The following is a 14,383-nucleotide window of genomic DNA, read 5'->3' on the forward strand; positions in this document are numbered from 1 at the left end:
CCTGCCATTAGTTTTGAACCACTCGTTGTTCCCTCGTCCCTGTGTTGGCCAACACCTCCTCCCTTCCCTAACCTCCCACACTCTCATGTCCCTCCGGGAACATTGGTCTCTTAATTTTCTTCTCAGATTGTTTGTCCAGCCTCTCTTATCTAGGTGACCTGCAGATATATTAATATGTGCATAAATTGGGAATGGTTTTGACAGCACCAAAGTGGCACATAGGAACATGGCGACGACGGCAGCAGCACCACTGACAAGCTAACAAACAAAAGAGCCACTGACATACAAAATTTAAAAGAAGAGGAAAACAAGAAAAAAACAACAACAAATAGGCAGAAAAAAATAAAAATAAGAATAAAAAAAAGCATGCTAGTTGTTCAAGGTCTGTTTGCTGACCTTTAGGAGTGTTTTCCGGACGAGTCTGATGGGGTGCCACGTCCTGGCCCCAAAGTCCATCCTTTGTACTCCCTCGGGACCTCCTTGCTCTGCTTCCCCTGCCGCTCCATTGCACGCCCCTAGTGTTTTGCCTCAGTGTGGTGGGGTGAGCTCTGTCGCACACCCCACAGTGTCTCTGGTGCTGTCCTGTGTAGGGCCATGGGTCAGTGCAGGATGTTGCATCTCGTTGTGGGGGCAGCTATATGGTCCTCTCTGTACATTGGGCCCTCCGAGCTGGGCTATCATCCTCTGAGCTTGGTGGGCCCAGGTGTGCTCCGCTCCATTCTTCCTCCTTCCTTTGCTTCAGCTTCCTTCTGGGTGTGGTATGGTAGGTCAGTTCCTTTCTCGCATCAGACAATCTATTTCCATTTTCTGTGGTACTCCGTTCCATGGTGGGGGTCGGGCTAATTCTGGTTTAGGGCCGGCATATGGTCCAGTCTCTTTGTGGATTCCTCCGCGTGTTACGTTGCCCTCAGACCCCACCAGGACATGCCAAACCAGGAGGGTAATTCATTTTTGTTGGGGTTTTCTTTCTTGCCATTACTACCTTAATATTTCAGTTATTTCCAACACTACTCAACATCCTACTTTTAATTCACTTTATACACTATGTCATTGCTACTTCTGTTAATGCCTTTGTTTTTTGCTTTTTGCTTTTTTCCTGCAAGAACTAACTTACCTTTGTTATGTTTCTTTTTTTTTTTCTTTTCTTTTCTTTTTTAAGCAAAAGGGAATAAATTTATTGGAGCCCATACGGGAAACCCTAGAGTGGCCCTGCCTACCCTACTGTGCAGGCATGCCCAGCAAAGGGTCACACCATTTACTGCACCCCCATGTCCCAGAGGGACTCCCCTTGAGCCAAGCCCCAAAGCCCCAGGACTGGCTCAGGGTGGGGATGTGTTAAGTTTCTTATACATATGTCATAAGAGTTTCAAGTTGAGTATAGAGCTACACTCATTAAATATTTTCAATATGTTTTTAAGTATAATTAAATAAGTATTTCTTAATATAAATTTCTTTATGAAGTCCTCAGACTCAAGGTTCACTCCATAATGACTTGCTACTATTTTTAAGCACAAAGTTCTTTCTAAAATGACATGTAGCCTGACAATCTAAATAATAAGAAAGAAAGTTGATCATATGTATTGTAGCTTATATTTTATAACTAGATATTTAATAATTTTATTAAATATGAATAATTTATGAAGCAATAAATATAATAGGGAAATAAACTATGGTTTGTCTCAGCGTTTACAGATGCAAATTGTGTTTTAAGGAACAAGAAAAAGAGGGAAGGAAGGAAGAGAGGGAATAAGAGCGGGGAAAGCAATACAGAAGGGAGCGATAATGAGATTAAAATAGAAATAAGTTATTTGGATTGTTAACACCTTTATTTGGGCAAGTGAAAGGTAGTAAAATGTATTGAATAAAGCATGAAGAGACCTGAGATTTCTGTAGTTGGATTCTGTAAAAAGGTGTTCGTAACACATGAACACACCTCAAGAGGTCAGGTTTTAAATGAGCAATAAATTATCCTGAAGTTCTTAAAAACTTTTACTTTTTAATTTTGAAGATAAAAAATACATTCTTTATTGAAATACCTTTAGGCAGGCCTACAGCAAGATATACTCTATGCCAAACATATGCTTCCAGAAACTACTCAAAAGTAATAACTTAAGTCTAAGGGTTTTATTAGACTGAGGATTATTTTTGTCTCTTGTGGATAAAAAGTGAGTTAGTTTTAGGGGGAAAAAAACCCACTGCATTGCTTTCTCAACTTCTGGTTAACACGTGTTAAAGCCACAGAGTAAGGTCTTTTTGCCATCAGAGACTTCTAGGAAGGGGAGACAATCAAGTGAGCCTGGAGCTCTGGGAATTGTGAGTTCCAGTTGCCTCTTAGAACTTATCAGAGAAATGCCATGCTCAAGGAGTTATATGGGCTTTCTGCTTCTTTCTGAAGCTCTTGCTAACTTAACGATCCTTAGCCCCCTCATTCTTGGTCTCCGTTAGCTTATCTTCTTCAAGCTTTATCCTCTCAACTCTAATTAGATCACAAGCTAGCTACCTCCTTTGAAATGTTTCCTATTCTTTAGCCAGACTTCCATTATACTATTGCCTTCCTCCACCATACCAGGATGTTCACAGCCTAAATTCTCACGTTTTCTCTTTTTCTACTTCGGAGTGAGGGGAATTGACCAAAGCGGATGAATAGTAACATTTGACACAACATATTCATTATATTCCTATCCACTGAAGCTTATGAAGTAGATATCACCACCCCACATTTATGCTTGAAATAATTTAAAACCAGCATCGTTAAGCAAGTTGCTCAAGGCTGGGCAGCTAGTCAGTTGAAGAGTGATATCCAATCTACCTCCAGATGAGCTTGCCACTAGGCTTTCCTGCCTCTGCCCAGGCCTGTTGAGTCACTTCTGATTCATAGTAGAATTTCAGTGTTAGAAATTATAGTAGAATTATAATAGAAAATTATAGTAGAATTATGATAGAAAAATTATAGTAGAAAAATCAGTGTTAAAAAAACCCAATTGTTAAGGGGAGAAACTAGAAATCAAAAAGCAAACTAGATAGTCTTTGCAGCATTTTCATAAGTCCTTGAGTGGCACAAATGGTTAAGCACTACAAAGGCTGGCAGTTCAAACCCACCCAGAGGCAGCTGAGAAGGAAGGCCTGGAGGCCCGTTTCTGGAAGGTGGAAAACCCAAACCAAACTCTCTGCCACCAAGAAGATTCCAACTCAAATCAAGGTCATACACCAGGCTAGAACCACCCCATGTGGGTTTCCCAGACTGTAACCGTTTATAGGAGTAGAAAGCCTCAACTTCCTTTCTTGGACAGACTGGTAGTTTGTTACTGCTGACCTTGCGGTTAGCAGGCCAGTGTGTAATCCCTACATCACTAGGGGTCTTTTCTAGAACAATCTATGGAGCAGTTCTAGTCTTTATACACAAATAGACCATGAATCAGAGTACCCTTGACAGGAAACAACAGTCTCCTCCTATTACTATGCTGAGATAATCCATATGTTTAGTAAATACATATATACTTATGTGTGCAATACATACCACTTCTAAAAGGATTCCTTTTTGTAATTTGGTTCTAATATTAAGATGAAGGCCAAATGTCTTTTACTTTTTATTGTTATTTCTATTTTTACAAATAGTAATATGTGGACATCTGTGAGTGAACATCTGTGAATTATTACATTGGCAAATGGTACACTTCCACACTGTATGTAGCCCATGTTACTAATGATAAGATGGACAACAAGCAAACTGACCAAACAACAAACACAACACAAACAGAAGGTAGTAAACGTGGTTCATCTTAGTATGAACATATTATAAGTCAGGAACTTCCTGGTTTCATAAGAATTCTCATTAATGGGGGTGGCAGATAAGGAGCATTTGGATGCTACATGCTGAGTGGATCCTTTGTTTTACCAATCATCTTGGAACTTTAGGATTATTTGTGCCACTATTAGGGAAGCATTGCATTACTAAGCACAAGGCTGAGGTTCAAACTTGTGGTAGCAAAAGGAGGCTTTCTGTTTCTGTAAAGATTTATAGGCCGTGGAAGGCTCTAGAAGTTCACAAGTAGGAATAAACAGAATGGTAATGGGTTTTTGTTTTTATTTATTTGTGGGGGGAGGATGGATATAATATTCAGGAAAACCTTTTATTTTTCTTTTATAAGACAAACATTATTTTGGCTCTGTTATCAGTTTCTAGAAACGCTAAATTAACAGATACTCTAAGTAAAGGATGCATTTGTAATACAATTCTGAGCTACCTTGGAATATATCAACATGTACTGTTAAATTGATCCACTTTTCTAATCTTCTTTTAGCCACTACTTCTTACTCTGACCCAGGCTTTTATAAAAGCTGCTCCTTTCAATCTATCGGGAAAGAGAGAAATAAGGCTTTTTCTGATCTTTCTTTTTATTTTGTCTAACTGGAATATTCTTATTAGTTTGTTCAGACCAAGAGGATTTCTTGTATGTTCTGATATTATTAAGCTATTTAAATGTGCTAGACACGGTATTTATTTAGGAAAGTTTTTTTGTTCTGACATTAACTGAATATGTTAAATAATATTCTAGTTCTCATTTTACATTCATGGAGGCTCAAGATCAAAGGCACCCACTTGTTCGTGGATGGGGCTTGAAGGACTGAGGTCAGAGTCTAATTGAGGAAATCTTAGTCCAGATCCTACCCTCTCCTCCTTTCTGCTTTTATGCCCAATCTGCTTTTAATGCTGAAAATCTAACTTGATCTTTTAAAAGTAATTTCATGCAGCTTAATAAATATTTGTTTATGAGTAAGATTGTTAAAGGTTTTGTTTTGTTTTGGTTTTGGGTTTTTTTGACCAGGTACACTGTATTTCATTGATGATAAATACCATAGTTGGGTCTGGATGTGATTCTTGAGGAGGGGATATTTTAAGTTCATTGGTACATCAAGCTGGGACAAAAACGCCCCAGCAGCCGAGAGCTCATCTCTTCCTCTATAATTTTAGTTTCATGTGCCTATTTTTTTCTAAAACATTCTATATTTTCTCCTTCATTATCATTTTTATATAAATTCTGATTAAATTTTATTTATTTGTTATCTGAACTTTCGGAATATATTTCCTGAAATTCAGTATTTTTAATTTTTCTTTTAAAATATTTTAAATATATATAAAAACCTCAAATTCACTGCCAACAACTTGATGTGGGCGACCCTACAGGACAGGGTAGAAATTTCCCCTTTGAGTTTCTGAGACTGTACCTCTTTATAAGAGTATAAAACCTTGCCTTTCTTCCACCTAAGACTTCCTGATGGTTTCAAACTGCTGAACTAACAGCTAGTAACACAATGCATAAGTGTGTGTGTGACTGTGTGTGTGTGTGTGTGTGTGCATTCCATCTTTCACAATTAAGTAAGAAAGACAGGAGAAGCTGATAATAGGTTGTATTTTTCTTTATTTTCCAATATGTCTTCAACAACTATTAGCCTGTAACTGTTGACCGAGAATAGTGATTCCAAAAGGTAGGTGATTTTCCCCCTCCGTGGGCATTTAACAATACCTGGAGACAGTTTGGTTGGGTTTTGTGTGTGTATGGGTGTGTGCATGAGGTCACTGCTGGTATTTGCTAGAGACTAGACACACCATTAAACATCCTACAATACTCAGGACAGCCTCCACAACAAAGACTTCAGCAGTTTGAAATGTGACATCACCATTGAGAAACCTCGAATAGTGAAAAGCGTTAGTACATTTGGCTGCTAAATGAAAGTAGGGAGGTTTGAGCATTCCCAGAGTCCACCTTGTAAGAAAGTATTGGCAATCTACTTCTGAAAAGTCCACCACTGAAAATCTTTTTTTTTTTCTTCTGTGTAATCCCTCATTCAATCTGGACCCGCCACAAAGACAGACAGAAAGCACGGGGACTTTTTGTTCTTTCGCATCCTAGTGCAAACCAGAACAATGGTCAATTGTCTCAGGTCTATCAGAGGATGCTCGAAACTCTTATGTTCTATTCTAATATACATGGCATCATCATGAATCACAATTACATTGATAGCAACATGTATACTTTTACTGTAGGCTTTTACATAGCATGAGAACTAGGTATTGGACTGCATATTTTTTCTTATATACAAATTATTGTGATTTGAGTGACCTTATTTTAAAGAAACCAAAATAATAAATCCTCTACTATTCTTACTACGTTTTAGTACTTTAGTAAGAAACCAGAATTATGGATTCCTCTTACCCCATAAAACATAAATAGATTGATGATGACAGTGAATCTGCAAATTTGCAGTCCCCAAATTCTCTTAATTCTTAATATTTTTACTATGCTATTGGTGTTTGCTAAAGCAAATATCCAGACTTCACTTATTCATCAAAATTTAGTTACAACCATTTATCTATCTTCATTTCCATCCCCTTTAGAAGCAGTCTTCTATCATCAAGAACAAGGTTCTGACTGCTATCAAATTGAGTTTGCTTCTTCAAATAGTTTGGGCACAATTGTCATTTAGTAGAATAAACATAGCTCCATTATCTTAATGTCTTCCTTAACAAGTCCAAGATTAGACTGCATCTCCAAAACTCCCACTGGGCAGCATTTAAGAAGTGAGCAATATTTCTGTCTGCCTAAATCAAGTAATCCCAAATGTAAGTAATTTACAGGAAGGCATCCGGGACTGTTACAGTAAACATATGGCACTGTGTCACTGGAAATCCTGTATCTCCCCACATGTTTGATCAACAGCCAGATGGAAGCTTTTATCACATTTATTTAATCTGAAATATGCAAGGTAATTACACTGGACCTTTGATTCAAGGCCTTTGTGTCTCAAGAGAAGTCAGGAAATGAGTTTGTCGGTTGCAAAGTGAAGTACTAATAACCTTGTGGGTAAAATTTACATCTACCACTGCCTAGAGTTGACTATTGCTGTGAATGACATTGTACCTCAATGAAGTGAGGTCAAAGAACTGTCCTAACCTTGGGTAAGAGGAGAAAGGGACTCAGAGAAGCCCACCATACTGCTTACTCTTTTTAGAATTTTCCAAGTAAGAAAAAATGGCACAGCAGAACTTTATTTGACATTGGGTATATAAAGCTTGATCATTTATTTGATATTGGATGGATAAAACTTGATCATTCAAATTCTACATTTTTACAAGGCTCTCAGTAGTGGAATGGTTAAAGTCTTGGCTGCTAACCAAGAGGTTGCTGGTTAGAACCAGGGCTTGGGAGAAAGTACTGGACAATCTGCTCCTGTACAATGACCTATTGCCCTTGAGTTGATGACACCTCTTATTGACCCCATGGGAAAGACTTGAACTGTCCCAGAGTTCCCAAGGCTGTACTCTTTATGGAAGCGGACTGCAGTACCTTTCTTTCACAGAGCTGCTAGTGAATTCCAGCCACAGAGCTTTCAGTTAGCAGACAAGCCCGTAGCCACTGTGCCATCCACCTTTGTCCCCACAAAGATTCCAAAAAAACCCAATAATTGTCACTGAGTCATTACCTACTGACGGCAACTCGAGTTGTTCAGCTCTCTCCATTAGGATCCCCATGAATCAGAACCAGCATGAAAGCACACAGAAGAACATATTTTACATACGTTGTAAAATTTGAATATGCAAAGCTGAACCACATTAAAAACCCATCTAGTGAGTTCTGACTAATAATGATCTTATAGGACAGAAGAGAACGACACTATAGGTTTTCTTGGGCTGCAATTTTTACAGAACCAAATTGCCTTGGCTTTCTCTTGTGTAGTAACTGGGGGACCTTCCAGTTAGCAGCCATGTGCTTCAGCCAATGACACCAACATTCTTGAGCACTGAAATAATATGTCTAGTAGATGTCGGTTATCGCTGTTCGATGGGGTAATAGAAGACTTCCATTAAGCATGATAGATTACATTAGCACTTGAGATTTGTGTTATGTAATTTCACATTTAAATTTTGAAAAAAATAACATGCATATATGTGTGTTAGTAAGATATTTCTATTGATGTATGTATTGATTGTGATAAGAATTGTCTGAACCTCTAATAAAATGATTTAAAAAAAGATATTGAGGTGGGAGGGCTTCTTTGAAGGGTTTCTTCAAGCGAAGGAAGAGTTAAAAGGTCAAGGGCAGAAAAAGAAGAAGAAGAACAAAAAAGATATTTCTACAAAATCATAGCATCCTTTATTAGACAACAAAAAAACCCCAAAATTTGAAACTATTGTTTCTCAACATATTCTCCACTTCTGAAGGTGGCGATTCCATCCCTTTTAGGCATTTCTTAAGAAATTCTGAACTCCAATTTTTACCACATCAAAGTGATAGCGTGGGCATACTCGAGGAACTCAAACTGAGTTTCTTTTAAGTGTTTTTTGAATTTGGGGAACCAAAAGAAATATGAAGGAACAAACAGGTAGCGCAAAAAACTTTCCCTGTGGAATGTTGACAGATAGCCCTTGCCGTGATCACAGGTGAGCAGGTGCATGCCTTGATTGAGAAACTTTTTTTTTTCCAGAAACTTTCCTGGACTTTTTTCTCACCAATGCATTTTTCAGTTTTGTTAAAACTTCTTCCTATGAAGACCACATGATACTCGGGTGCACACATCCACTGATCACAGAAATATGTTCGAATATATTTTGCTAGGAACAAACCTCAACGTGTATGAACTGGAAGCCTAGAAGCCAGACAGTTTGCCTGCTGCTGCTGTTGTTGGGTGTTGTTGAGTCTGCTTGGACTCGCAGTGACTCTACAGACAATAGGACAAAGTAATGTCTGGTCCTCAGCTTTCTGTCTGACACATATATTTCCTTTTTTGGGGGTGGGATTTGATTTTGTTTCCCCCTTATCCTCATTCTCTCCCCGCCCCCCAAATCCCCCCTACCCTCATGGTATCGCTACTCTTATTATTGGTCCTGGGGTGTTTATCTGTCCTAGATTCTGTGTGTCCAGAACTCATATCTGTACCAGTGTACATGCTCTGTTCTAGCCAGATTTGGGGGAGAGGAACCATTAAAGAACTAGAGGAATGTTGTGTGTTTCATCAGTGCTGTACTGCACCCTGGCTGACTCGTCCCTTCCTTGTGACCCTTCTGTGAGGGGTCCTCCAACTGTCTACAGATGGGTCTTGGGTCTCCATTCTGACACATCTCATTTGCACTGAAATGGTTGTTTGTTTTGAGTCTTCTGATGCCAGACACCCTATCCTATCGACACCTTATGATCACATGGTTGGTGTACTTCTTCCTTGTGGGCTTTGTTGCTTCCCTGCTTCATGGCTGCTGTTTAACTTCAAACCTTTAAGACCCCAGACACCATATCTTGTAATAGTCAGACACCATCAGCTTCCTTCTCCCATTAAGCACCCATTTTGTCTTTAGCGATTGTGTTGGAAAGATGAGCATCACAGAGTGCCAGGTCATAAGAATGAAGTGTTCTTGCATTGAGGGAGGACTTGAGTAGAGGCCCAATGTCCTTCTGTTACCTTAATACTTAACCTATAAATATATGTACATAGGTCCCTATTGTTATATATTAATATATTTACATAAGTACATGCCTTTGTTTGACACATATTTTCAACACCCACAAGAGAAAAATTCACAGAAACTATGACAATGTCTAATGTTTTATTGATGTTTTCAAGGAGAAAATGTAATTAAGTCTTTGAAATCCATAAAGCATGCCAGTACTAAATAAAGAAAAATAAGTTTTCCATTACTACAGAATATAAATAATTATAGTCAATTAAATCTAAATCTGAAGTGACCCAAAACATTGTATTGCTTGATCAAAAATACTAATATATATTGAAGTTGCCCTAGTTAGCTCATATGGAATATTTTATACTACTTAAAATAATACCTATAATGGCATAAAATTATCTTATCAATAATTTATCTTTTATCTTCTAACACTGAGCCAATGTGTTATAGAATACAGCTATTTTGTAGTTATCCCAAATCTTATTTGAGATGTCTTTTAAGTTTGGTGTCCTCTTTATTTCCAAAGCCATGACCCATAGGGTCAGTAGGTATGTATGCCATTATGTGTATATTGAGCATCTTTTATGTAGTGGGTGATATACTAAAATTATTCTGTGTGAGACTCCATTCCATATTCACAAATCTATAAGGTAGTTGACCAGTGACAATAGAATTTTAGAGAAAAGTAAATCAAAACGCAGTGATATAAAAGTAATTTCTTTATGCTCTCTCAATTCAAACAAGCTGAGTGGAGTTAAGGAGCCCTGATGAGGATATGAGTTAGGTGTTGGGCTGTTAACCACACGGATGGTAGTTTAAAGCCACCAGCCACTCCTCTGGAGATAAATGAGGCTGTCTGGTCCAGTAAAGATGTACAGCTTTAAAACTCTGCAAAGGGCCACTGTGAGTCAGACTCACTACACAGCAAGCAGTAGCTGTAGCTGTAGGAGTCCAGTTTAAACACTTCTTACAGTAAGAATTTTACCTGAGATTTTGATTCACTCACAGTCAATCTTATATTATAACGGCAGATAGTTTGCCCAAAATGAACATTTAAATTCTTCTTTGGTAAAAAACTATTTTAAGGATTATTCTTGTTTTTATTTCTGTTTTATACTTAACAATATCACCAAGAAAAACCTTATAGGCAGTGTAGTAGTTATAATTTTTCTCATATGCAAAATTTTAAAAAATTTTGTTTCTGTCAACAAAATGAAGAAGCAGATACTAACAATGCCAGTGCTAATGTACGTGTTGCTGTAGAAAGTGAACTTGCGAAATAATGTACTTGTCCTTGTTATTTTCCTCTGTGTATCACCTTGCAAGGAGTACTGGTAGCACAGTGGATTTTGCATAGGACGGCTAGCTATTTAAGGTCAGCAGTACAACACTACGAAGCCCTCCCCGTGCTTCTACTCCTCTGGAGTTCGTCTCTGAGCCCCACAGAGACAAGTCCACTCGGTCCTATACGGTGACTCTGAGTCGGAATCCACTCAATGGCCGCAGTTATTTGAGATTTATCTTTCAAGACAAGTTACATTCTGAGTGGATTGTGTATTCTACAGAAAAGTGCAGAGAAAGTGATTTTATTTTGGGGTAAAAAAGGGAAAGTAGGAAGCATAACAATAATTATTATGGAATTAGAAATAATCATGGTAGATATTTAATAATGTTTCCTACTGCATTTGGGTTTCAGTTACAAATTGACTGTGAAATATTTTAGATGATTTCATGATATGTATGGCCACAATTTCTATCTCGAGATTTTATTTGTCTTCTTCATGTAGATAAAGGTATGTCTCTATCACTGAAATTTTGAGATACTCAAGTATTAGGTTCCACTTTGAAAATGTTTTAAATTCCTACCTTTATGTTCACAAGACAAGGTTTAGAATATAGAGTAGAGGCATTTTAATATTGCCATTTTAAGTTTTCTTCAGTTTAGTTTAAATGGACCTGGCTAATTCATCTCAGAGCTTTCAATTAAGTATTTTAATTGTATCCTTGGCATACAAAGTGCTGTATAATAACTGTTAAAATGAAAAAGTACATTTTATGTGTAGCAAGAGTTTAGGCCCGATGCTTTCCAATGATGATTTGGACAAAATTAGACATATAATCATACTTCATAGCAACTTGTAAAAGCTGAATTATTTTATAGGCACTCTTTAATATTTAAGTCAATTCCTCCTGAATAATTTGTTACAGGCTTTGCTAGTTGAATTTTACATACTTACTTTTTTTGAATTAAAAAAATCATAGTACTTAATTCATGAAATATATAGATTTACTGCCTGACTACATTGAAAGCATTGTTATAAGTTAAGCTTAGTATGTGAGAATATAGTTGGGGTGCCATGTCTGACCTACTCTGGCTTCTGTAGGGAGAAATTCAACTCCACGTCAATTCAAGACTGATTTCTGCAGGGTAGACTTCAAATGTGTCTCTATCCCTCAATTACCTTTGCACTACCGGGGCACCATCTTGTCACTTCCACAGCACTCTACTTCTTTGTTACATTTGATAATTCCTTGCAATGGTCACACAGAATACACCAGCAGTATTCACAATTATGGTTTATTATGGAAGCTAATAATGTACAAGTTCGGATCAGAAACATTAAGGACCTAGTTTGTTTATACACAGTGCCTCTCCACAGTCATGCTTGCGGGCAAGCTTGGCTCTCTGGACCTCAGCCTTGGACTATTGGCCTTTACGCTGCTTTAGCTATAGGTTACAAAGCTCTTTGGTGTGAGTAATTATCTCTGCTAGAAAGCACTCAACTTTGCTCATTACATGTGGAGTGGAAAGCTTGCTACTCTGATGTCTGATTTACCTGCTGCTCTTTTTCCAGGTCTCCCAGTTAGAGGTAGCTGTTCTGCTGTCTCTCCATCAGGGATTACAATGAATTTTACTCCTAGCTTTCCTTTCATTAGATTCTCTGTTTCTGCTTCTGAAATGGCTCCTTTTATACCCAGAGGAATGACAAAATTGACCAACACCCCCATTGGAATTTCACAGACCTAATTTGCATGAGCCCACCCAATATTTGGTGGAATTACAAATACTAAGTAGAGAAGAATCACATTAAGTAATCATTATTCTGTACTCAGTGATTTTTAATACCTTGTATACATTATAAACTTTTTTTTTTTGTTTGTCCTGGGACTCTGGAATATATTTCGCTCTCAGAAATGTACATAGAATCACTTCTCTTTTTATAACTTGATCAATAAATCCTGATTAATTTGAGGCTATATCAGTTAATAACAAGCATTAAATATGTGACTGATATTCAGTGATGTAAGTCAACAATCTACAGTTTTGCACTAATATTTTCTCAAATGTTATATTAAAAGAGATCCCTAATGTTGGCAGAGTTTTATGTTCTTTTTGTCTCTAGTTATATAAATATGCTTGACAGACACCAGAATGCTTAGTGGTGGCCCAGCGGTGAAGTGATTACCAAACCAAAAGTCAATGGTACAAAACCATCAGCAGCTCATGGGACACAGTTGTGGAGTCTGCTTTAGACTGACAAGATCCCTAGAACTGTAAACCCCACTCGGCAGTCCCACTCTTCCTAGAAGGTCATCATCAGTTGAAATCAACTCATTGTTATAACTCACCAACAAGATCAAGAGAACAATTATCACTTCCATTTCAAATATTTGAACACTAGCATTTTTTTTCTACAAAGATAGCAGTATCTCCTGAGTCCCAGTAATTTTTATGTGAGGTGTGTGTGTGTGTGTGTGTGTGTGTGAACTTGTCAAGATTCTAGTCACCATTTATGGCTTTGTCCATTTTGAAAAAACGACCTTGTATTTATGAAGCTTATAGTTTGAGGCAGAAACTTAGGCATGTTTGACCCTTTGATGCCTTTTACACTTCACCCAACACTCCACGTGGAATCCAGCATGGCAGGAAAAGAACCTCTCTCACACGTGGCAAAGTCATTCACAAGAACCCTAGTGTTCACATGTTCTTAAGTTAACCAACTACTTTTCAGACAGATAACTTTGTATGCACTCTCTTGATGGCCCTTTTTCTCCCATGGAAATGATTTCATGGAATCTACTTTAGTAATTCAGCAATTGTCTTGGTCAAGTTTTGCTTCAAGCTTGGAATTTGGTCTATAAAGTATAATAATGAAAGCTTCAATGAAACATGTATTTAAATTAATTATTGGTGTTTGAAAATGAATTGTTGTGCTGGCAAAGAATACTGACAGTACCATGGACTGCCAAGAGAATAGACAAATATGATTTGGGAGAAGCACAGTTAGGGTATTCCTCAGAGGCAAGGATGGTGAGACTTGGCCTCATTTACTTTGGACAGGTGACCAGGAAAGACCAGTCCCTGGAGAAAGATAACATGCTTGGTAAGGTAAAGGGGCAATGAAAGAGAGGAAGTCCTTCAGTGAAATCTATTGACACAGTTAGTGCAACAATTGACTCAGACATGCGGACAATTGGGAGGATGGCACCGGGCTGTAGAGTTTTGTTTATTCTGTTGGTCACAGGGCTTCTATGAGCAGGACATGACTCGGTGGCACCTAACAGCGACATCATGAAATGATAACCAAATATTCCTCAATGGGAACATTTATACTTTTAACAAAGTGATGAGAACTACTACTGTTACCATTACCATTTATGGAGCAAGCATTATACTAAGACTATCGCGGTTAATCAGTTCTAGACCCTACCGTGATAAATGAAATGCCGCGAAGTAGGATTCCTTATTTGTAAATCAAATATTTTCGTAGGTAAAGCATAGAGGACATGAAAAAACACCCTTTAGTCACCATTACACTCGTATTACCCAATTTATTAAACGAAAAAGGGAAAATACAGTAAAACATTTTGGACGTTACAATTATCATTTATTATTTGTTATATTATTTATGGCATCTAGTTTACAGT

General features: G+C 37.7%; 1 protein-coding gene and 1 non-coding gene across 2 annotated transcripts in view; one reads left to right on the forward strand and one right to left on the reverse strand.

The window, feature by feature from the left end:
- Positions 1-14,383, forward strand: part of CADM2 (cell adhesion molecule 2) — a 368,234-nt gene that overhangs the window by 316,572 nt on the left and 37,279 nt on the right. The gene's annotated exons all lie outside the window — the stretch shown is intronic.
- LOC115868119 lies at positions 5,832-5,961 on the reverse strand. Its single transcript, XR_004045427.1, has one exon. It is a non-coding gene; the product is annotated as a small nucleolar RNA SNORA31 (small nucleolar RNA).

Source organism: Echinops telfairi, unplaced genomic scaffold (genome assembly GCF_000313985.2).
Source record: "Echinops telfairi isolate 266 unplaced genomic scaffold, ASM31398v2 ScPeMD7_6;HRSCAF=24_1, whole genome shotgun sequence".
NCBI lineage: Eukaryota > Metazoa > Chordata > Mammalia > Afrosoricida > Tenrecidae > Echinops > Echinops telfairi.